General features: G+C 43.1%; 1 pseudogene; it reads right to left on the bottom strand.

Annotated features, from left to right (window-relative positions):
• Positions 1 to 514: 514 nt before the first annotated feature.
• Positions 515 to 24218, bottom strand: part of LOC111952250 (transmembrane and coiled-coil domain protein 3-like) — a 45479-nt pseudogene continuing 21775 nt past the window's right edge.

Below are 24218 nucleotides of genomic sequence, written 5' to 3'. Positions count from 1 at the left end.
ATAGGGTGAAGAACCATGAACCTCTGCAACCGTAAGACAACCGTGATGCAACCGTGCCCTCTGATGATTGTGTGCCGTGACCAACCTACCAACCCTGTCAGAGACATTGGAGATTGTGATCCAACAATATATAAATGAACAGTCAGTCAGTTAGTAACCATGCTTTACCCAGCTCCCATCTTTCCCCAATCATGCTTGCTCTATCGCAATTCTTCGGCACTATGCACGTGATCTGACTATCTGGACATTATTTGTTGTAGTGTGTTCTGGACAGCATCCCCTCTTCTGATCAATGGAGAACCTATATATTGAAGTCAGTCGTCTCTCATGATGGACTTCACACTGCGAGACTTGTTTCTGGGAGCATCGATTAAACCTTACAATTGCAAGAAACGGCATTGATCAAGGATTACAACATTCTCGAGCAGTGTGGTTGTAGTTTCTGTTGTTATGTCAGTCATTGTGTTTTCATTCACCCCACATTGTCTTGATATTCAGTGTTATTCTAGGTGATGCGATTAACCAGTCAGTGACCATGCTTTGCTAGCTCCGTTTCCCCCCATCGGACTTCTTTTGCATTAAGCACCTTYTGCATTTTACTACATCAATAGGCTGTTTTGTTGGAGTTCTGAGATCAGTCCGTAGATCATTTGTTGCAGTGAGTGACATGGACAGCATTAGACTATTGTCCCCCCTCAGGCTGGCACCAGGACCCTCTCCACAGCACACTGTAGATTCTCCCAGTTCCTCCAGAACAGCGCCAACAGACACATGCCCAGGAAGGTGCCCATCACGTGGCGACGGCTCCGCAGTAGGGGCGCGGCGAACTTGGCGGCCGTGGAGACGCATACAAGGATCACGGTGACGATGGCGAGCATGATGTTGATGCTTTTACCCAGAAGCACCCTGGCATCACGGGACTCAAGCTGTACGGTTTGTTGCTGCTGCTGCTGGAGCTCTAGTTTAGAGACCCGCGTCTGGCATGACTCTAGGGCCTCCTGTAGAAGGGGAGGGAGAGGGGGAGAGAGAGAGAGGGAGGGACAAACGTGGTCTATAAACCCTGTCTAGAAAACATCGCCTTTGGGTTCAGAATTCAATTTCAACATAGAAGCAATGGGATTTGTTTCAARTAAAAGCAGTTTAGAGAGTAATCTAGATTGTGTGCAGTGTTTCCCTATATTATATATTATATTTCCTATATTAATTTATAGGGGAAACACTGCAAAAAATATKATGTAATTTTTCAAATATATATTTCTTTAAATTGATAGTCATTGGCTCTATGACTGGAAGTCTATGGGAACAGCTAGCTGCTGTCATTGCGCTGATGATGCCAGTAGCAATGCACCAGTGTGTGTGTACAGTACCTGTATGTCTCTAGCCCTCTCGTAGGCTTGGTAGGCCACTCTCTCCTCAATGCTGGCCAGCTCCTGTTTCAGGTCGGCTGTCTCGGCCTGGTGGAGCTCAGTCAGATCATTCAGCTGGTCCTCCAACCGCTCACACCTACCAGGAAATACAATTATATATACACTGTGATTGGTCAYACTTACCAGGAAATAGAATTACATAGACACTAAAATTGGTAATTCTCATAGCTACCGTGAAATAGAATTATAGACAATGATTGATCCATAGAGATGCAAAACAATACTACTGTGTAGTATACTGCCATGACGTGGTCCCCCCCTCTCTCACTCTCTCCTAAACCAGGTTTATTACCTCAGGTCATGAATACCGGGTAGAAACTGCCATGCATTATGGAGGTAGAGAGACTAGAGAGAACAAAAAAAGACTTGGCCAAACTCCTAAATCCCCAAAATGGGAGAAATTAAATATGTGTCTACTTTTGAGAATGTGGAAATGGTCTGTGGCCACTTATGGAACAGTCATGTTGAGTGTGTTTCATTTGGTGATCTCATGAAGGACAGAAAACACACATAACTGTACCTCTGAATGTGTACATTTCTCAATTATGGGGTTTGCATCTAATTCTTGTATAAAATGAATGAGTAAAGATGAGACTATTTGTGAAATGATGTAATGTGATGTCAACCTTTAAAATGAGARAATTGTCTTCCATGTAAAGTTTAACTAGTCAGTGGTCACGCCCCCGTGAGGCCAGCMATTRTAMCAGGTGTCATGGAACCGCCMTTTTCTCTRAAATGTATAAAAACACCCGTAACGAAATGTACATTTCATTCCAAAGAGACCCACGGTAAGCCRGACGTCACAAATGGTTAAGACCACGCATACCACGGTGTAAGCTAAGGTTGCAAATGGTTMAACTCTGAGACTATCGATCACTACAGAATAAGAGAAATTCTAGACATCGTATTACTAGTCTGTAGCTAGAAATTAMGTAAACCTAGAACGAGAATACTGACAACMGCCGAAGCATCTATTCTATGAGAACATTTCTGAATGGTACTCTGAAGTAAACATTCTAACCACCTACAACCAYGAAAGACTTTGTGACTTCAATGAAAGTTAACCAGAGACTCTGATGAACCCTACAGGGCAATYGAGGATTCCAACAKAGAAAACAATTATTCTCGAATGAGCTGCCGTTCATGTGCAAAGGATTAGCATTTCAATTAATATTATTATAGACTGTGTGTAATGAATCCATTTAGTCTTTCCCGCTCTTTCTCAGTCCCCACCCCTTTCCTTTTGTCTACCAAGCTGTCATATCGGCTTAGCCCACTAGGGACTTTTCTATCATTGTTAGTAACCAATATCTACTGTTTGTTTGTTATGTATTTCTGTGATTATTTAGTTAGTTAGTAAATAAATTATTAAGCCAATTTGTATATTGCTCATTTATTATGGAAACCAGGGTTCGTGCAGATTTKACGATGTTCAGATGAGACTGAGGTAAAGAATAATCAATGACTGAAATGTAATTCGGAAGACGGAACTCCTTAAATAAACTTCTCCATGGTGCCACAGGTTATTCATGAGTTAATTGTTACATGATTTAATTCAATCACGTAATCAATTCAACGTTAGGTAATCGATTTGATAAAACAGCATCATGTCATCACATTAAGGATACTAAAGACACGACAATACTAGTGATATATTTAATTCTGTGGATTGGTCATTCGCTGGCAGCATACATAGCAACAAGACCAGCTGGAGAATATAATAAATATAACAGCAAAATAAGCAGATTTCCAATAGATGATGTGACCACCTGTGTAATATGATAGATTTGCTTATGATGTCGATACATAATCTTAATAAAAAAGTAATACTGGCAAGTACAGTGTGGTGGATTAGCTAACATTTGAGTTATGTTCTTGCTTTTGTAGTTAATTCTGTATTGTAATGGAGGTTTAATAATGCTGATAAAGTAATCTGACCTGTATCTCTCCTCATGAAGAACACATTCTCTTCTACACCAAAAGTTACTAAAGTAGTTCCTACTGAAATGGAGCTTGTAATAGTTGTAATAGTAACTTATTGGAATGGCGCTTGTACACTACATGACTAAAGTATGTGGACACCTGCTCATTGTACATCTCCTTCCAAAATCATGGGCATTAATATGGAGTTGGTCCCCACTATGCTGCTAGAACAGCCTCCACTCTTCTGGGAAGGCTTTCCACAAGATGCTGGAACATTGCTGTGGGGACCTGCTTCCATTCAGCCACAAGAGCATTGGTGAGGTCAGGCACTGATGTTGGGCRATTAGGCCTGGCTCGCAGTCGGCGTTCCAATTCATCCCAAAGTTGTTCGATGGTGTTGAGGTCAGGGCTCTGTGCAGGGCAGTCAAGTTCTTCCACACCGATCTCGACAAACCATTTCTGTATGGATCTCGCTTTGTGCACGGGGGCATTGTCATACTGAAAGAGAAAAGGGCCTTTGCCAAGCAGAATAGTCTAGAATGTCATTGTATGCTCTAGCGTTAAGATTTCCCTTCACTGGAACTGCAGACAATCATTCCTTCTCCAGAGTTGACAGGTAGTGTTCTCCTGGCAACCGCCAAACCCAGATTATTCCGTCAGATTTCCAGATGGTGAAGCATGATTCATCACTCCAGAGAAAGTGTTTCCACTGCTCCAGAGTCTAATGTCAGAGAGATTTACACCACTCTAGCCAATGCTTGGCATTATCCATGGTTATTCTTAGGCTCGTGTGCGGCTGCTCGGCCATGGAAACCCATTTAATGTAGCTCCCAACGAACAGTTTTTCGCTGACGTTGCTTCTAGAGGCAGTTTGGAACACAGTAGTGAGTGTTGCAACCGAGGACATTCGATTTTTATGTTAAGCACTCGGCGGCTCTGCTCTGTGACCTTTTGTCGCCTACCACTTTGCGGCTGAGCCGTTGTTGCTCCTAGACGTTTCCACTTCACAATAACAGCTCTAACAGTTGACCGGGGCAGCTCTAACAGTTGACCGGAGCAGCTCTAACAGGGCCTAAATGTGACAAACTGACTTGGTCAGGTCTGAAGGTGGCATTCAATGACGGTGCCGCGTTGAAAGTCACTAAGCTCTTCAGTAAGGCCATTCTACTGCCAATGTTCGTCTATGGAGATTGCAAGGCTGTGTGCTCGATTTTATACACCTGTCAGCAACGGGTGTGGCTGAAATAACCGAATCCACTAATTTGAAGGAGTGTCCACATACTTTTCACATACTTTTTAATCCCTAGTAAAAATTCCCTGCCGTAGATCAGTTAGGATCACCACTTTATTTTAAGAATGTGAAATGTCAGAATAATAGTAGAGAGAATGATTTATTTCAGTGTTTATTTCTTTAATCAAATTCCCAGTGGGTCATTTTGCCACAACTTTGGAAGTATGCTTGGGGTCATTGTCCATTTGGAAGACACATTTCCGACCAAGCGTTAACTTCCTGACTGATGTCTTGAGATGTTGCTTCAATATATCCACATCATTTCCCCCTCTATTTTGTGAAGTGCATCAGTCCCTCCTGCAGCAAAGCACACACACAACATGATGCTGCCACCCCCGTGCTTCACGGATGGGATGTGGTTCTTCGGCTTGCAAGACTCCCCCTTTGTCCACCAAATATAACAATGGTCATTATGCCCAAACAGTTCTATTTTTGTTTCATCAGACCAGAGGACATTTCTCCAAAGAGTACGATCTTTGTCCCCATGTGCAGTTGCAAACCATAGTCTGGCTTTTTTATGACGGTTTTGGAGCAGTGGCTTCTTCCTTGCTGAGCGGCCTTTCAGGTTATGTCGATATAGGACTCGTTTTACTGTGGATATAGACACTTTTGTACCTGTTTCCTCCAGCATCTTCACAAGGTCCTTTGCCGTTCTTCTGGGATTGATTTGCACTTTTCGCACCAAAGTACGTTCATCTCTAGAACAGAACGCGTCTCCTTCCTGACGCTGTACAGCTGCGTGTCCCATGTGTTTATACTGGCTACTATTGTTTGTACAGATGAACGTGGTACCTTCAGGCGTTTGGAAATTGCTCCCAAGGAACTAGAAAACTTGTGGAGGTTTACACTTCTTTTTCCTGAGGTCTTGGCTAATTCTTTCGATTTTCCCATGATGTCAAGCAGCGAGGCACTGAGTTTGAAGGTAGGCCTTGAAATACATCCACATACACCTTCAATGACTCAATTGATGTCAATTGGCCTATCAGAAGCTTCTAAACCATGACATAATTTTCTGAAATTCCAAGCTGTTTAAAGCACAGTCAACTTAGTGTAAGAACTTCTGACCCACTGGATATGTGGACAGTGAATATACGTAGAATAATCTGCTTGTAAACAATTGTTGGAAAATTACTTGTGTCATGCACAAAGTAGATGTCCAACGAGTTTTATGACTACATATAAGTGTATGTAAACTTCCGACTTCACTGTACATAAGTATTCTGACTCAGTACTTGTGAAGCACCGTGTGTCAGCGATTACAACTCAAGTCTTCTAGGGTATGACCCTACAAGCTTGGACACCTGTATTTGGTAGTATTTCTCCCAATCTTCTCCGTAAATCCTCTCAAGATTCTCACCTTCGCCCCAGTCTGAGTCCTGAGCGCTCTGGACAAGTTTCAATCACGGATCTCTCTCTTACTTTGCTCCATTCATCTTTCCCTCAATCCTGAATAGTCTCCCAGTCCCTGCTGCTGAAAACATCCCAAGAGCATAATGCTACCACCAACAGGCTGCCACCATCACGTAGGATGGTGCCAGGTTTCCTTCAAGCTGACGCTTGGCATTATTCCAAATATTTCAATCTTGGTTCCATCAGACCAGAGAATCTTGTTCTCATGGTCTGAGAATCCTTTAGTCCTTTTGCAGAACTCCATTGTGGCTTGTCATGTGCATTGTATCGAGAGCTTCCTTCTGGCGCTCTACCATAAAAGCCATGTTGAGTTGCTGCAGAGATGGTGGTCCTTCTGAAGGTCCTCTAATCTCTACAGAGGAACTCTAGAACTCTCGTCAGAGTGACCATGGGGTTCTTGCCACCTCCCTCACCAAGGCCCTTCTTCCCCAATGCTCATTTGGCCGGGTGGCCAGCTCTAGGAAAGATCTGTGTTTCCAAACTTCTTCCATTTAAGAATGATGGAGGCCACTGTTCTTGGACCTTCAATTACTTGCAGAAATGTTTTGGTACCCTTCCCCAGACCTTGTGCCTCGACACAATCTGTCTCGGAGCTTTACGGACAATTCCTCGACCTCATGGCTTGTTTGCTCTAATGCACCGTCAACTGTGGGACCTATATATGAACAGGTGTGTGCCTTTCCAAATCATGTCCAATCAAATTTACCACAGTGGACAATCAAGTTGCAGCAATATCTCAAGGATGATCAATGGAAACAGGTGCACCTGAGCTTAATTTCGAGTCTCATAGCAAAGGGCTGAAAACTTATGTAACTGTGGTGTTTCTGTTTATTTTTTATACATTGCCAAAATGTCTTAATAACTGTTTTTGTTTTGTCGTTATATGATTGTGTGTAGATTGATGAAAAAAATTATTTAATCTATTTTAAAATAAGGCTGTAACATAATTTTTTTTTATTCATGGGGTCTGAATACTTTCCGAATCGACTGTATAGTGTATATAACTGGGACCTGACCTGTATCTCCCTCTTGTAGCGTTTGGGTGATGAAGCTGTAGTCTTTCTTGAACTGGGTCCTGAATCCCTCCATGTCCCTCTCCAGCTGCCCCTGGGCCTCCCTGATCTCCCTTACCTCCTCCGTGGTCAGGCCACGCCTCTCCTGGCTGTCCCAGACTCCAGGATCTGTCCTGGGGTCATCCCCGCCCCGACACCCACTTCTAGACCCAGGCCACGCCCAGAGCCATTTGCTTCCCGTTGCTGTCCCGACAGACGTGCCCGAGGAACACTCGTCATCGCTGGTGTACTTGTGCGTGGGTGGTGGCGGCGGTCTTCCCACCCACTAAGGTGGCCCCACTCAAGGCCCAGTTCCCTTCAGAGTGGAAGGAGAGGGCGTGTCGAGGTAGGTCTAGGTGAGCGATGTTGTTCGGCACCAAACTTGTCCTGACGAAAAGAGAAAAAAGAGATTAACTTGTATTATCTATCGTCATGATGAACAAATCTGTGTTCCTATGGTGGCCTGATGAATGTAATCCTATCCACTGAGGTGTGCGATAAGACCAGCTGCTTCTTCTCTTGACACCCAAAATCAATCCTTCTGGGTTATCCACTGCGTATTACACACACACACCACACACACACACACACCACACACACACACACACACACACACACACACACACACACACAACACACACACAACACACACCACAACACACACACACCACACACACACACACACACACACACCGACAGAGGTTAGAGCACATGGTCAGCATGGAACACTGCATCAGTACCTTATGAGGTTGGCAAAGTCCCGGGGCTGTGAAAAAAGAAGGTGGCGAGAGCGAGACGCCAGGCCCTACTGTCTTGATCTTGTCCAGTGGGTGTCGTCCACTACCACTGCTCACGTTGCTCATGGTGGCTTAGCATGTCCTTTGAGCTCTCGTTAGAGACGCTGTGGTGTTTGGAGGCTGGCGTCCTTCTCATCTGCCTTCATCTTCTTATGATACTGCTCAAGCTTTTTCTGCATGTGGGCGATGCTGTGAGCCGACTTCTGGTTCTTCTGCTCAAACACATGCTTGATGCGCCCCACCTGCATCAACATTTACATAAGGGGGACATTTAGCAATCAGGTTCTATTCTTCGAAATAGCCCCTAGCTGCAGCTAAATAAATGCTAGTAATAAAATACAAGTGTGAGTGCGAGTGCAAGAAAGAAAAGAAAGTACAACCGTTAAAAAGTTAAAAGGTAAACACCTGCTGCTTGTCGACACTGTTCACCAGTTTCAGGTACTCTACAACATTGTCGTCTCGCGACTCCTTCTCAATCTTCAGTTGCTCTGTCACCTTGGGAAGGAGAAGAATGATACTTTATGGTCCATGTTCCTTACAGAAAAGTTTGTGGTCATACGCACATCTTTAGAAACGTAGGTGCTGGGCTAATGAAGAATACATGTAAAGAACAGGAAGGCCCGCACACTGTTTATGCTCCAAATTCACTTCTTTATTGACAACAAGTCCATCCGAAATGGATATTCATCAGGTCAAACAGACTGAGAGCTCACATCCCAAAATATACACATTTCATACGTGGTGGGTGTGGAAACAATTCAATTCACTTTTGCGCAGAGTCAATCATAATCAATCACAGAGGTACATACGGCGCATTCGGAAAGTATTCAGACCCATTGATCATTTTGTTACGTTGCAGCCTTCTTCTAAAATGTATTCAATTTATTTATCCCTCAACAATCTACACACAATACTCCATAATGACAAAGCGAAAATAGGTTTTGGAAAAAATAAAATGGCTTATTTACATAGACTACCATTCAAATGTTTGTGGCCACTTATAAATGTCCTTGTTATTGAAAGAAAAGCACATTTTTTGTCCATTAAAATCAAATCTAATTGATCAGAAATACAGTGACAACATTCTTAATGTTGTAAATGACTATTGTAGCTGGAAACGGCAGATTTTTTGTGTTCCAATGGCATGTTGTGTTAGCTAATAGAGTTTATCATTTTAAAAGGCTAATTGATCATTAGAAAACCCTTTTGCAATTATGTTAGCACAGCTAAAAACTGTTGTTCTGATTAAAGAAGCAATAAAACTGGCCTTCTTTAGACTAGTTGAGCATCTGGAGCATCAGCATTTGTGGGTTCCATTAGAGGCTCAAAATGGCCAGGGGAAAAAAGGACCTTTCTTCTGAAACTGAGCAATCGGGGGAGAGGGCCTTGGTCAGGGAGCTATGCCCTGGTCACCATATGTGAACTGATTGCCCCCCCATCTATCTTCAGAGTTCGTATTGTTAGGTGACCTAAACTGGGATATGCTTAACACCCCGGCCGTCCTACAATCTAAGCTAGATGCCCTCAATCCCACACAAATTATCAAGGAACCTATCAGGTACAACCCTAAATCTGTAACTCTTAGATATCATCCTGACCAACTTGCCCTCTAAATACACCGCTGCTGTCTTCAACCAGGATCTCAGCGATCACTGCCTCATTGCCTGCGTCCGTAATGGAACAGATATAGCCCACTAATTCCAAAAAGTTATGGGACACTATAAAGTCCATGTAGAATAAGACCACCTCCTCCCAGCTGCCCACTGCACTGAGGCTAGGAAACACTGTTACCACCAATATATCTACGATAATCGATCATTTCAATAAGCTTTTTTTTTTTTACGGCTGGCCATGCTTTCCACCTGGCTACCCCTACCCCGGCCAACAGCTCAGCACCCCCTGCAGAAACTTTCCCAAGCCCCCCTGCTTCTCCTTCACCCAAATCCAGACAGCTGATGTTCTGAAAGAGCTGCAAAATCTGGATCCCTTCAAATCAGCTGGGCTAGACAATCTGGACCCTCTCTTTCTAAAATTATCCACCTCAGCCCTGCTCAAGGTCCTAAACGATATCATAACCACCATCGATAAAACACAGTACTGTGCAGCTGTCTTCATCGACCCGGCCAAGGCTTTCGACTCTGTCAATCACCTTATTCATATTGGCAGACTCAATAGCCCTGGTTTCTCAAATGACTGCCTCGCCTGGTTCACCAACTACTTCTCAGATAGAGTTCAGTGTGTCAAATCGGAGGGCCTGTTGTCCGGACCTCTGGCAGTCTCTATGGGGGTGCCACAGGGTTCAATTCTCGGGCCGACTCTTTTCTCTGTATATATCAATGATATCGCTCTTGCTGCTGGTGATTCTCTGATCCTCCTCTACGCAGACGACACCATTCTGTATACATCTGGCCCTTCTTTGGACACTATGTTAACAAACCTCCAAACAAGCTTCAATGCCATACAACACTCCTTCCATGGCCTCCAACTGCTTTTAAATGCAAGTAAAACTAAATGCATGCTCTTCAACTGATTGCTGCCCGCCCCCGCCCGCCCGACCAGCATCACCAGTCTGGGCGGTTCTGACTTAGAATATGTGGACAGCTACAAATACCTAGGTGTCTGGTTAGACTGTAAACTCTCCTTCCAGACATTAAGCATCTCCAATCCAAAATTAAATCTGGAATCGGCTTCCTAGTTCGCAACAAAGCCTCCTTCACTCATGCTGACAAACATACCCTCGTAAAACTGACCATCATACCGATCCTTGACTTCGGTGATGTCATTAACAAAATAGCCTCCAACACTCTACTCAGCAAATTGGATGCAGTCTATCACAGTGCCATCCGTTTTGTCACCAAAGCCCCATATACTACCCACCACTGCGACCTGTACCCTCTCATTGGCTGGCCCTCGCTACATATTAGTCGCCAAACCCACTGGCTCCAGGTCATCTATAAGTCTTTGCTAGGTAAAGCCCCGCCTTATCTCAGCTCACTGGCCACCATAGCAACACCCACCGTAGCACGCGCACCAGCAGGTATATTTCACTGGTCATCCCCAAAGCCAACACTTCCTTTGGCTGCCTTTCCTTCCAGTTCTCTGCTGCCAATGACTGGAATGAATTGCAAAAATCACTGAAGCTGGAGACTTATATCTCCCTCTCTAACTTTTAGCATCAGCTGTCAGAGCAGCTTACCGATCTCTGTACCTGTACACAGCAAATCTGTAAATAGCACACCCAACTACCTCATCCCCATATTGTTATTTATCTTTTTGCTCTTTTGCACCCCAGTATCTTTACTTGCACATCATCATCTCCACATCTATCACTCCAGTGTTAATGCTAAATTGTAATTATTTCACCTCTATGGCCTAATCGTCAACATTTGCACAAACTGTACATAGATTTTTCTATTGTGTTATTGACTGTACGTTTGTTTATGTGTAACACTGTGTTGTTGTTTTTGACGCACTGCTTTGCTTTATCTTGGCCAGGTCGCAGTTGTAAATGAGAACTTGTTCTCAACTGGCCTACCTGTTTAAATAAAGGTGAAATAAATAAAGTATTTGGCTTGAATGGCAAGTGTAACGTCTGAAGAAAATCTGGTGGTGGCAGCATCATGCTGTGGGGATGTTTTTCAGCGGCATGACTGGGAGACTAGTCAGGATCAAGGGAAAGATGAACGAAGCAAAGGACAGAGAGATAATTGATGAAAACCTGCTCCAGAGGGCTCAGGACCTCAGACTGGGGCGAAGGTTCACCTTCCAACAGGACAACGACTCTAAGCACATAGCCAAGATAACACAGGAGTGGCTTCGGGACAAGTCTCTGAATGTCCTTGAGTGGCCCAGCCAGAGCCTGGACTTGAAACCGATCTCTGGAGAGACCTGAAAATAGCTGTGCAGTGACACTCCCCATCCAACCTGACAGAGCTTGAGAGGATCTACAGAGAAGAATGGGAGGAACTCCCAAATACAGGTGTGCCAAGGTTGTAGCGTCATACCCAAAAAGACTCAAGGCTGTAATCGCTACTAAAGGTGCTTCAACAATGTTCTGAGTAAAGGGTCTGAATAATTATGTAAATGTAATATTTCAGTTTTTTATTTTATTTTTATAAATCAACGTAACATATTCATGTAAGAAATGGTCTGACATCAAACTCTTGGTTCAGACCTTTAGGAGACATGTTGGATCAATTGTGAGTCCAATACAATTATTTATTCAGTGATAGATTATCAGTATCTCCCCCCTCCTAGGAGCCTTAACATGTTCGATACCAATGTATCTCAGAGAGCTGATGTGACGAGCCTCCATGAAATGCGCAACCACAGGCTTTTTCTGATCAAGAGTCCTGATTTTACTCCTGTGTTCTGCATCCGGTGAAACATTTGATCTCCATACAGTTCTATGTTTTCAAAAATAGAACCTGTTATGAACAGAGTGGGTTTCAAAAAAGTATGTTGTTTAGAAGAAGTGCAAAGGATAATTCAGATATTGCACATGTGCACTTGTAACAGTTTAACTTTATGGCGTCCCCTCGCCCCGACCCCGGCGCGAACCAGGGACCCTCTGCACATATCAACAGCAGTCACCCACGAAGCATCGTTACCCATCGCTCCACAAAAGCCGCGGCCCTTGCAGAGCAAGGGGAACCACTACTTCAAGGTCTCAAAGCGAATGACGTAACCGATTGAAACGCGATTAGCGCGCACCACCGCTAACTAGCTAGCCATTTCACATCCGTTACACACTTCAGAGTAGGACTTCGCTAACGGAAATATGCAAATACATGCTAGAACGAGCCAATAGGCTCTGGCTAGCTCGTGCTTGGCTCTGCCCACCTCTTGCTTGTTCTGTCCACTATGACTCATTTACTCCCATTCAGTGTATGTGAGCGGAGTGTGCCCAATTTGACTGGAGCGTTGAGCGACATTCCCAAAGACTGGAGCGTCGGCCTTCCCGCCCGCTCCAACTTCGCTCCAGTAGTGCTCACTTCACAAGCTCAGGGTATGCCTGCCCCAGCAGGCATGCTTTAGCTACTGTCATGGAGTTTGCTAAATATTTTCATGAAGAAACTGGTAAAAACACACAGGTGCTAAATCAAGGTGACTTACAAAGATGAGGACCAAGAGCAAGAGAGTGAGTGTGGTGATGCAGTGTCCCAAAAGTATGACGGTGTACTTACTACGCGCACATGCTAAAAGAAAGGAACGAGATGAGTAGATAACTAAGTCTGTCATTGTAGCAAAGTATTTATAAACAAAAAATCAGATCTCTTAAACGTTTCATTCATTTTAGTTCTATTATCTACACAATAGGCCATCATTGGTTTTGGCCCAATAGGCCTGGCGTATTCCCACGTTCAAGGAGCGTTCCGTTTTGATTGGGGTATTTTGCCTAAAAACCTGACCAACAGGAATTGTGATGAAAGAAATAAAAGCTGAAATAAATAATTATCTTTTCTATTATTCTGACATTTCACATTCTTAAAATAAAGTGGTGATCCTAACTGACCTAAGACAGGGGATTTTTACCAGGATGAAATGTCAGGAATTGTGAAAAACTGAGTTCAAATGTATTTGGCTAAGGTGTATGTAAACTTCCGACTTCAACTGTAAATCATTTTTCATTTTAATTTGTATTTAATTATAAGTAAGTCACAATTGAATTATAAGTATGTGCAATTTATAAACTTTAATGATTTAATACAATGAAATGTTTAAATGTTGAGCTATGTCCCTACCAGCCTATTGTGTCGCACTCACAAATCTTTCACAATGTACTTTGCAGGCTATAGCCTTGAAATAATTTAAATAATATACTTTTCATTCAAACCAATATGGTTTGGTTTTAATACCTTAAAAAAATTGTAGGTCCAGGTTGTCACAAAAATAGATGGGTGTTAATTAAATTGTGATTTTAATTAATGGAGCAAATTTGGAGCGGGAGCAGTGCCAGGCTGTGGTCTATTTGGGTTAGTTATATAAATCTTTGATAATACCGTTTGTCTATTTTGAGACGCTGTAACCAGTATACACTTCTTCAAAATAGTAAATTAATCTAAGACAACTAAAGAAATGTCAAAAAATATATATAATTGCCGAAGCGATCTTAGTTACGCAATTTTACATTTAACTAAGATGTTTGGTGCAGTATTTCTCAATGAAAAAATGTGCATGAAAATGGGTCGTCTCTCGTTGAATGACAACAAAGACTTTATTGAAGAATCCCTACTGTTGACCAATCATCGACGAAGGGTCGTAGACTTCAGCTACCGACTTAGGCTTGCTCTGAGAAGAAAATGTGTGTGCCCGAACATCCAAAACTAAACACTTACTGAAGAAGTCTAAAACGAAGAAAAACGTCACAAAATGTTGTCATAATATATACACAAACTCTTTCCCGAACTGTTTCGGCTGGGAAGCATGCGGACGCCTTAACTTCTTTGAGGTAGGGGGCAGTATTTTCACGTCCGGATGAAAAGCGTGCCCAGAGTAAACTGCCTGCTACTCAGGCCCAGATGCTAGGATATGCATATTATTAGTGGATGTGGGTAGAAAACACTGAGAAAAAATCCAACCAGGAAGTGGGTTGTAGGTTTTCAAGTCTTTGCCTATCCAATATACAGTGGAAATTTGGTCCGATTGCACTTCCTAAGGCTTCCACTAGATGTCAACAGTCTTTAGAACCTTGTTTGATGCTTCTACTGTGAAGGGGGAGAGACTAAGAGCTGATTCAATCAGGTGTCTGGCAGAATGCCATGAGCTCAGTCAGGCGCGCACGTGAGAGCTAGCTGCGTTCCTTTTCCTTTCTAAAGACAAAGGAATTGTCCGGTTGAAACATTATTGAAGATTTATGTTAAAAACATCCTAAAGATTGATTCTATACATCGTTCGACATGTTTCTACGAACTGTAATATAACTTTTTAGACTTTTCGTCTGGACTAAGTGCCTGCACCTCATGAATTTGGATTTGTGAACTAAACGCGCGAACAAAAAGGAAGTATTTGGACATAAATTATGGACTTTTTCGAACAAAACAAACATTTATTGTGGAACTGCGATTCCTGGGAGTGCATTCTGATGAAGATCATCAAAGGTAAGTGAATATTTATAATGCTATTTCTGACTCTGTTGACTCCACAACATGGCGGGTATCTGTATGGCTTTTTTGAAATCTGACACAGCGGTTGCATTAAGGAGAAGTATATCTTTAAACCTGATGAAAATTTGTTTTGGATCGAAACGTTGTCAATAAAGCATTAATTGGGAGCATAAATGGGCCTTCTTGTTCTTTACCATGTTCCTTACAGTCCACAGAAATGATTATTTTAAATTTTAAACCTAACCTGCTAGGCACACAAACACGTTGTATAATGGCAGGGTATAATGGCAAGCGATTGCATCTAGGATACTTATGCCAGGAACCCTCTTGCGGCCCACTCCCCACAAGATTTTCCAATCGGCCTTTGGATTTGAACCAGCATCCCACCTTACTGTTGCTGGCCCATCACTCTAAACTCTAGGAGATCTTTATAACTATTAAACAACTAACCCTGAGGATCTTCTGCTGCAAACTGTTGAGTCCAGGGGGCAGGGAGCGGTAGGAGGAGTCTAGGCTGCGGTGGGAGGAGTCGAGGTAGCGTTGGGAGTCTGGGATGCCGCTAAGGTCCAGATCCAGGTTGTTCTCCGAGCTGCCGTGATGCATCGACTCCGGAATGTTCCGGGAGTTCCCTTCGCCACTGCTCCATTCCGCCTGCCAGAGACAACCACAGAACCTTCAGTCAGACAGACACAATGCTATACAATTCATCTTTATTTATCCATTATATAGAGACAATTGAAGTTGTTATTTTTTCCTGTCCCAGTACCCAGCCCCACCACACAATGGAAGTGTTTGGTAACACTTTAGATAAGGTACATAAGTATACTTTACATAAGGGTTTATAAACTAATCCACAGAGAGCTGCAGAGGGCTGGCAACAATCTCAGACAATATTACAATGTAACATTCAATCCCCTAACTGACATGAGACATTTTCCAAATGCCACTGGAAAGCTCAACCTTATCTATATTGACACAAAGGCTATTTCAAATATGTGTTCCAAATACCTCTTTTTCTGGTGCTGTATTGTGTGTATGTGTGTGTTGCTCGGTCATTACCTTTGACCTAGATGTACACGCTGCATTTCTCATAATCATAACACACAATATGGCCGTCATATTTGTTGGACGCTACAGCGCAAACAAATTAGAATCTGGGTCCCAAAATATAACAGGTGCCAAATAAGGGTTTTACACACACACACACACACACACACACACACACACACACACACCTTGTTCTTCTATCCCCATAGGCAGCTAAAATAGATTTCTATTCAAAATCCTATTTTTCATAACCCTAACCTTTACTTTAACCCTAACCTTAACCTATAACCCTAAACCTAACTCCTAAACCTAACCACTAACCCCTTACCCTAATTGTAACCCTAACCCTAAAAAAGTCGTTGTCATCGTTGGCACGTGGGAAATGTCCCCACATGGGTTAATTTTCCTTGTTTTACTATCCTTGTGGGGACTTTGGGGGATTTTAGGTCCCCACAAAGATGGAGGAACCAATCTTCCATCTGTCGGTATTGATACAGTGTTATTATTTTCCTATGGAATCAGCACATTGTTATCACACTGACCCTGTAAGACTAGTAATAGTGGCACTAATCAGATATTTACCTACCAGGCTGTTGGGCTATGGTAGGGACTAGAATCTACACCACAACTGACTGGAAACAACCATTGGGGTCAGGGTTTTTGTTGTTGCCAGTTTTTTCAGTCTCTTGTTCATATGGCTTTCACTAAACTACAGTATCATGTTCCTCGCAGAGTTGAAGTGAACCATCTTGGCAAAACCTTGTGTGAGAATATTAAGTATGTGAGAAGTTCATCATTACGAGAAAAGAGAATAACTCACACTTCCGAAGTCATAGTGTTAACCATTTATTTACTGACTGAATATCAAAGCCATGTGAGACAAAAAGGCTTAAACTATCAATTTATATAATTACTGAAGCATACAAGGAAAGACAAAAAAAATACATAAAACTACTTCAGAATGCTGTTCCTAATCCTTGATCCACACACACACACACACACACACACACACACCACACACACACACACACACACACACACACACACACACACACACACACTTTCAGCTCAGCGCTTCCTCTTTTCATTCCCATCACTGTCAGTATCCGTATTTTGGTATTTTGTAAAACTGTGTATCAAGCTCTTGGTTATAGCACCAAAGTTGCTGACAACCATATCTTTGTCTTCATACATCATTTATACTCCCACACGGGTTAGATGTGTTTCGCAAGAACACAACAGAAGCCTACTCCTGCTTGGTTTTTGAAACGGCAACATTTTAGTCACTTTGTCTCTCACTAACTTACTATCTTACCCTCGGTTACACTCAACTTGTCACAACTAGGCTTCTCTTTTTGTGATCAAGTTATAACTTTTTTTTGGTGACAAGACAACAAAAAACACAAACCAACGGACATGACACAAATACACATTTATCCCCACCCCACCCACAGTACCTGCTTACTTAAGCACATATCTTAAAGTAATGATTTCATACTGCCAAGTGTTGTAGTCCATATGTTAATATTCTCTGATTTTGCAACATGCAATCGAGAGATTGAGAGTTCAAGTTGAGCTATGCCCATGAATAAATACATTGCTGATGTGACGGTGTGTGTGGAGCTTGCCATCGTAAGGCAACCATTCTCTCGGCTGCTGTTGGGCCGGCAAGCCAACTCTTTCTCTACCTGCATGTTAAGTTCAGTGACGAGTCATCATTAAGCAGAAGCACATTAGGCAGACATGGGATGGGTTTAGACAAAATGCCTGATCGTGATGAAGCCACAGAATGCCTCAAGGAGAAAACCTCTGGGCACTTCCAGACCATATGAATACATGTGCCAAGAGTACTCTGGGGGCAGAGCATACAGACATATGTTCATCTGGAAAGTTTTTGGGAGTCGCAGAAGTCATGGGCAAAATTAAAGTGGGTAATTTGGGTTTCTTGATGAAAATGTGATACTGGACCAGAAGGTACTGCAGTTAATATCCACTGCTGGTATATCTTTGTTCCATGTTGAACAGATTGGTAATGTTGGTTTGAGTAGGAATATATAAATATATAATTTGGAGACTATGCCCTTACTTACCCTTGCTGCCAGTATTTTGTGTATAGTATGAGATACTACATTTGAACCCCGGGCTTCTCCATAAGCACGTAGAGCCGAACAAAGTGCAAATGAAAGAAAAATGAGGAACCAGGCCCATCCTATTTATTTTTTAAGTCTTGGAACGCACGTAAGCTACAACTGTCCACAATGTCAGACACCATCTACGTACAGTAGTGCTTTGCTGGTGAAACTGTCAGTGATTTATTTCGAATTCAAGACACACTTAACCAGCATGGCTACCACAGCATTCTGCAACGATACGCCATCCCATCTGGTTTGCGCTTAGTGGGACTATCATTTGTTTTCAACTGGACAATGACCCAACACAACTCCAGGCTGTGTAAGGGCTATTTAACCAAGCAGGAGAGTGATGGAGTGCTGCATCAGCTGACCTGGCCTCCACAATCACAATCACCAATCCGCTTCCCAATTATCATTGTGCCCCTTGCTTTTTTTCTGAATGAAGAAAATGAAAATACTTTAAAGTGTTTGTTGTTGACCCTGTGAACATCTTTCAGTAGGATATGTATCTCTTGTCTGAGAGCTATATCAACATTTTTCAGACAGAATAAATATAGACAGCTCGTCCTTTTGTGTGAAGTATTGAGCCTGTGTGCGTTAAAAGCAAGCATATTGAGATGAGTCATTTTTCAGGTTAAATGTTTTTATTGCAGGTGAATGGACATCTATAAGAAATAACCTCCAAATTATTTTACTGACTGTATTTAGACTATAGCAAGGTCCTGACCCATTCCCTAAGACATACAAAGACAGACACATATTCCCAGTAACCCTACCCAAGAAAATACAAAGTGATCGAGCCGGAGACAAAAAAAAAGATCCTGAAAAAAGAGAGCCAACCTTAAAATAAAAGTGAAAAAATTTGAATATTGATCACAGTCCCCCCCCAAAAGTATAATAATAACAGTAATAATAGGCCTGATGATAGAAAAATACGTAGAAAAGAGAAACAAAAAAAGGAAAAGAAAGAACTTAGCTTATAGTGTACTGTAAATTATTAACCAAAACAAATAGACTTGAATTGGTCAATTAAGGCAAACTATACCTGTATAAGTAGGCCTACTCTAAAGAAAATTATGGTGGCTTAGTCTGTGTTAGTGTAGGCCAGGGTTTCCCAAACACATTTTGGTTTTTGCCCTAGCACTACACAGCTTATTCAAATAATCTTTGATCATTTGAATCAGCTGTGTAGTGTTAGGGCAAAAACCAAAACATGCACCCCTTGGGGTCCCGAGGACCGAGTTTGGGAAACGCTGGTGTAGGCGAGGACTACACTAAACAACACTAATGAGATTTTTCAAAATAGAAACTGACGCAAATTAGTCCTAAATTAGAGAGTAAAACAACACCATTTTAAAAAAATAAAACAATGCTATTGGTTACGGATTGAACCAATAGGAGGGCCTGGTGCGTAATCACAGGCCTATTTTATAAGCAAACATCGGAGCCATGAAAACAATGACATGCTATTCGGTATAGCTTGCGAACAATATTAGAATAAGCAAGCTGATTGGAGGAAAACACTTTCTACTGCAACAGTCAGAATTAATGGTACAGTTTTATTAGCCCATTTCAGGTCTTATCCCCCTTTGTAGTTGTCCGTTTTGGGATATGGCTTTCCATGCTCGGTTGCAGGTGATTAAAGTAGAATCCCAGGATGCAATGAAGCGTTCAGCCTTGGTAATGTCCTGGAAGGTTAGCTGCTCTGTTGCCCGAGTCAACTTGATGGTTGCTGGGTAGAGGAGGAAGGCGTGCCTTGTTCATCAGCGGGTAGCAGGGCTGGTGTCTGCTCCTGGTTTGCGCACTGAAGTCAGGGGCAAAGCGCATACAGCACATACTGTAAGTTCAATGAGAGAACCAGAGAGCAGTGGGAACAATTTGGGGATATACTCTGTTAAGTAGGATATAGCATTGTTCTTTTCAATTCCTTCTTCTAGATTGATTAAAAGAAGGTTCTCTCCTTGCTCAATCTTCCATCTCGAAAAGATTGGATTCTAGAAGTTCCAGCTTGGGATCTAGGGGTTCAAGTGATTCTCTGTGTTTGGTAATAGTGGCCTCAGATTTTCCCACGAGCTTGGACAAAGAAACACAGTCATCGCACAGCTCTTTGATGTCTTTCTTGTATTCGTTCAGGCCAGATTACAGCTCGTCCAGGCGGGCATTGAGGCTCGTGCGAAGTGTCCAATACAGCTTCGAAAGAATTGGATAAAGTCTCTTTCTCGCACGATTCCACGCTGCGGGCCTTATCGAGCATTTCTGGGGCACGTGCGTAACGGGGAAGGTTGCATTTTTGTTGGCTACAACTGGAAGTTAATCAATTAGTGCAAATACCTTGGTGGTAGTTCAAACTATCATGAATTTGGGAGACAAACGGGTAAAGTAGCCTACGAGGAACTGCTAGGATGCCATCTTTCTCAGATCGCGTCACCTGATGCCTCTCCTGCCTGACGCCACACACTGGGTTTCTGTGTGATACAGCGAGAAAGTGCGTAATGCTATGAACATCGTGAAGACTATAACGTAGGTCTGCACAGATCTTGGTAGGATGTGGGTTGAACCATTATGGTTTTACAGATACACTGTGAGAACTACTACCTGCAGCTTTTAGTTCTTACGTATGCTCATCTACTCAGGCTTTATCTGCCATTCTATCGTAGCATGTGGCTCCTGTGTATGTATAAATACTGTAGAACAAGAGACCGAACAGAACACTCTCTTCACAACCACATCTCTGCCTCCCTCTCTTTCTCCAGCCTCTCTCCCTCTCACTGCGTGTCAAGCTTCCCTAAACAGAGGCCTCATTCTTTGCAGAGAACAACTCATTGTCCAGCCTCCAGCCTCTGCCCAGGACTGTGGTCCAATGGCCCAGCTAATGCATATGGATCCTCTGTCCTGACTCAATCTAAGATGGTGCCCAAATACAACGCTGTATTTTAATCCTTCGGACACTCAAAATGGTACACTCTGTCAGAGTCCGAGAGAGAAGCCGGTTACATGTCCTCTTTGATGAGAAAGTGCAGAGAAGTGTGTGAGTGTGTGTGTATGGTCCGATTACCAGTGGTGTTTTTGAGTTCAGGGACAGACACAAAGACCTGTCTGTTTCTGCCCCAGAGTTACCCAGAATGCACGGCATGTTAGTCTGGCTCTGGAACCACTGGAAAATGCTTGAGGCAACAGCTCTTTGATTCTATGCCTTCGGTTTGAGGACAACCCGTTTAGGCTATTTCTGGTTTAGATTGAAGCGTGAAGCTGCATTGCAGTTATAGTACTGAACGGTGCCATGATGTGGAACGTAGAAATATAAATAAATGAAGGGAGAGGTTTGGTGCTCCGATGACTTCTATATTGATGACTCTTGGCTTGCAGCTGGGGCAAAACCCGACATGAGTTGGTGAACTTGGAAAGAATAGTACTCATCAGAAAAACAAAACTAGTAGGCTACATTCACATTTACTGCACACCTGCTCCCTGTCGCGCTATAACTTACACTGCCGTTCATCTCGCGTTTCTACACAAGTGACTCTCAAACTGTTTCTCAATCTGTACTTCTCTTTGGATGAGAGACTCTTAGAAATGAATTAAAGCTAATAAGAAAGTGTACTCCCAATCTGACTTGGAGCTACTCTCGTTTTCACTTAAGCTTTTTCCTAAGGCTGCGCAGAGGTGTACTATTGGAAAGGAGGGAAGTTGGGGAGGCGAGTGGAGGGAAGTTGGGGAGGCGAGTGGAGGGAAGTTGGGGAGGCGAGAGGAGGGAAGTTGGGGAGGCGAGAGGAGGGAAGTTGGGGAGGCGAGAGGAGGGAAGTTGGGGAGGACTTATAGAAGAAAAACTGAGAAGAGAGAGAATTCTACTAATGTAGGAGACAGCGATGGGCGAGCGATGTAGGGGCCTCACTGGGTCCAGAGTCTTGTGGGCCATTTGCACTGGAGGGATTTAAACCTGTGCTTGGTCTAAAAAGACTCCGACATTTGTGTTTACATCATGGCTGAAACAGGGGGGGGGGAATTGCCTGGGGCCGGCCATGCATGGCCCTACTCTAACCAATAGGGTTATCACAATACCAGTATCGCGATACTTGGATATATTGTGGCAAGGAAACAAAACATGAAGCAGACTTATTTACTTGAGAAAAAAACAGTATAATGTTGCAAACACACAGCCTTCTGTCACGTGTCACATTTGTTTTTTCCCCCAAGCTATATCACACAATATCTTACATACAGCAGGTTTTTAAAGGACCATAGAGGTAAGTCTGCTTCGTGTTTTCTTCTTTGCCATGGAAAAGCGAGTATCATGGTATCGTGATACTGGTATCGTTACCAAGATTGAGGACTTTCAGGGGAGGGAGCCTGCCTCAGCTGTAAAGGAGTATCTGCCTGCTCTTCTGTCCACTAGCTAACAGTCTCTTCTCTAGCACAAGAGGCCCTGCTTCACACAGTGTTTACCAGTCAATTATAGTGATTCACATTGAATCACACACAGTTCAACGAAGGTGAGGTTTCTTAGTTTCAGGTAAGGTTACATCAACCTGCCTGAACAGAACACACACACGCACAAACACACACAAAAACACACAGATACACACTCGCTACAATCTTCAGTTCAGTGTATCAGTCAGTAGTAGAGATGTCACATCCTGATCTGTTTCACCTGTCCTTGTGCTGGTCTCCACCCCCCGTCAGGAGTCACCCATTTCCCCCATTTTTCCCTGGGTACTTATACCCGTGTTCTCTGTGTGTTGCCAGTTCGTCAAGTCAACCAACGTTTTGTCTCAGCTCCTGCTTTTCCACAGTTTCTCTGTTTCTTGCCCTCCTTGTTTTTGACCCTTGCCTGTCCTGACTCTGAGCCTGTCTGCCTGACCTCTCTGCCTGCCCCTGACCCTGCCTGCCGTCCTGTACCGTTGCCCACTACTCTGAATTATCGACCCCTGCCTGCCTTGACCTGTCGTCCGCCTGCCCCTGTTGCTGTAATAAACATTGTTACTTCAACACAGTCTGCATTTGGGTCTTTCCTGAAACCTGATAGACAAGCCTATGTGCAGACAGGGTGCACTGAGGCCAGACAGGGTGCACTGAGGTCAGGAGAATGTGAGCATGAGCGATGATTGTAATCCGGTGATTGCAATCAAGACTGCGTCAATCAGACCAAACCCAGCACAACACAACCTTCCTAGCACTCGTCTTGACCGACACACTGAACTGAAGATTGTAGCGAGTGTGTCCGTGTGTGTTTTTGTGTCATTTTAACTCGAATAGAAAAACAACAAAACTGGATGTTTTAAGTCCACAACAATGCTTTAACCACATCAAGGACCACTTTTGAGGTCTGGGGAAAAACAACAACTCAAGTCCATTGACAGACAACTTGTTCGGCTATGGTCAGGGCCAGTATAGCACTAGACGATATTACTGTAATATCTCGTGCTACAATGAATCCCTTCTTGGATCAATGATATGAGTTATAATCCAATTTCATGCAATAACAAACCTTTCGCTCATATGCACACAACAATGGAGCATTGAGAGGGGCCAGTTATACTGCTGTCACAATTGGCTATTTGCTTCGTTTTGATGCACAGAATCTGTCTGAATTTAATTCAAACTTGCAGTTCATAATTCATATGCTTTTCCCAACCCTACACCTTCAAAACATGTGTTTTAAGGACTAAGCTATTGAGTTGAGCAGCATAACAATTCTTGACTCTGTCGATTGAAGCAAAAACACCAGCCAATTGAGCAGAGGGCGTAATAAATATTGAGTTACGGAACAAATATTGAGTAATGCAAAAAAAAATGGTGTGAATAAGCCATATACTAGGGGTGTGGTAACATATTGAGCCGCGTGATAAATATTGAGTAGTGTGTGGTTCGGCGCTGACTGTGATGAGTAGTCTAGACAGCGAAGAATTAGGGACACTGCACAAGTGAATCCATTGCTCCTCCTCAGCGGGACGATTCAGTAAAACACACACACACGAAGCTGGCATCTCTCAGAGACACACACACACACACACACACACACAGGGGTGAGAGAGA

The sequence above is a fragment of the Salvelinus sp. IW2-2015 genome, linkage group LG26 (genome assembly GCF_002910315.2).
Source record: "Salvelinus sp. IW2-2015 linkage group LG26, ASM291031v2, whole genome shotgun sequence".
In the NCBI taxonomy this organism is placed as follows: domain Eukaryota; kingdom Metazoa; phylum Chordata; class Actinopteri; order Salmoniformes; family Salmonidae; genus Salvelinus; species Salvelinus sp. IW2-2015.
This window is presented reverse-complemented; position numbering and strand designations above follow the sequence as displayed.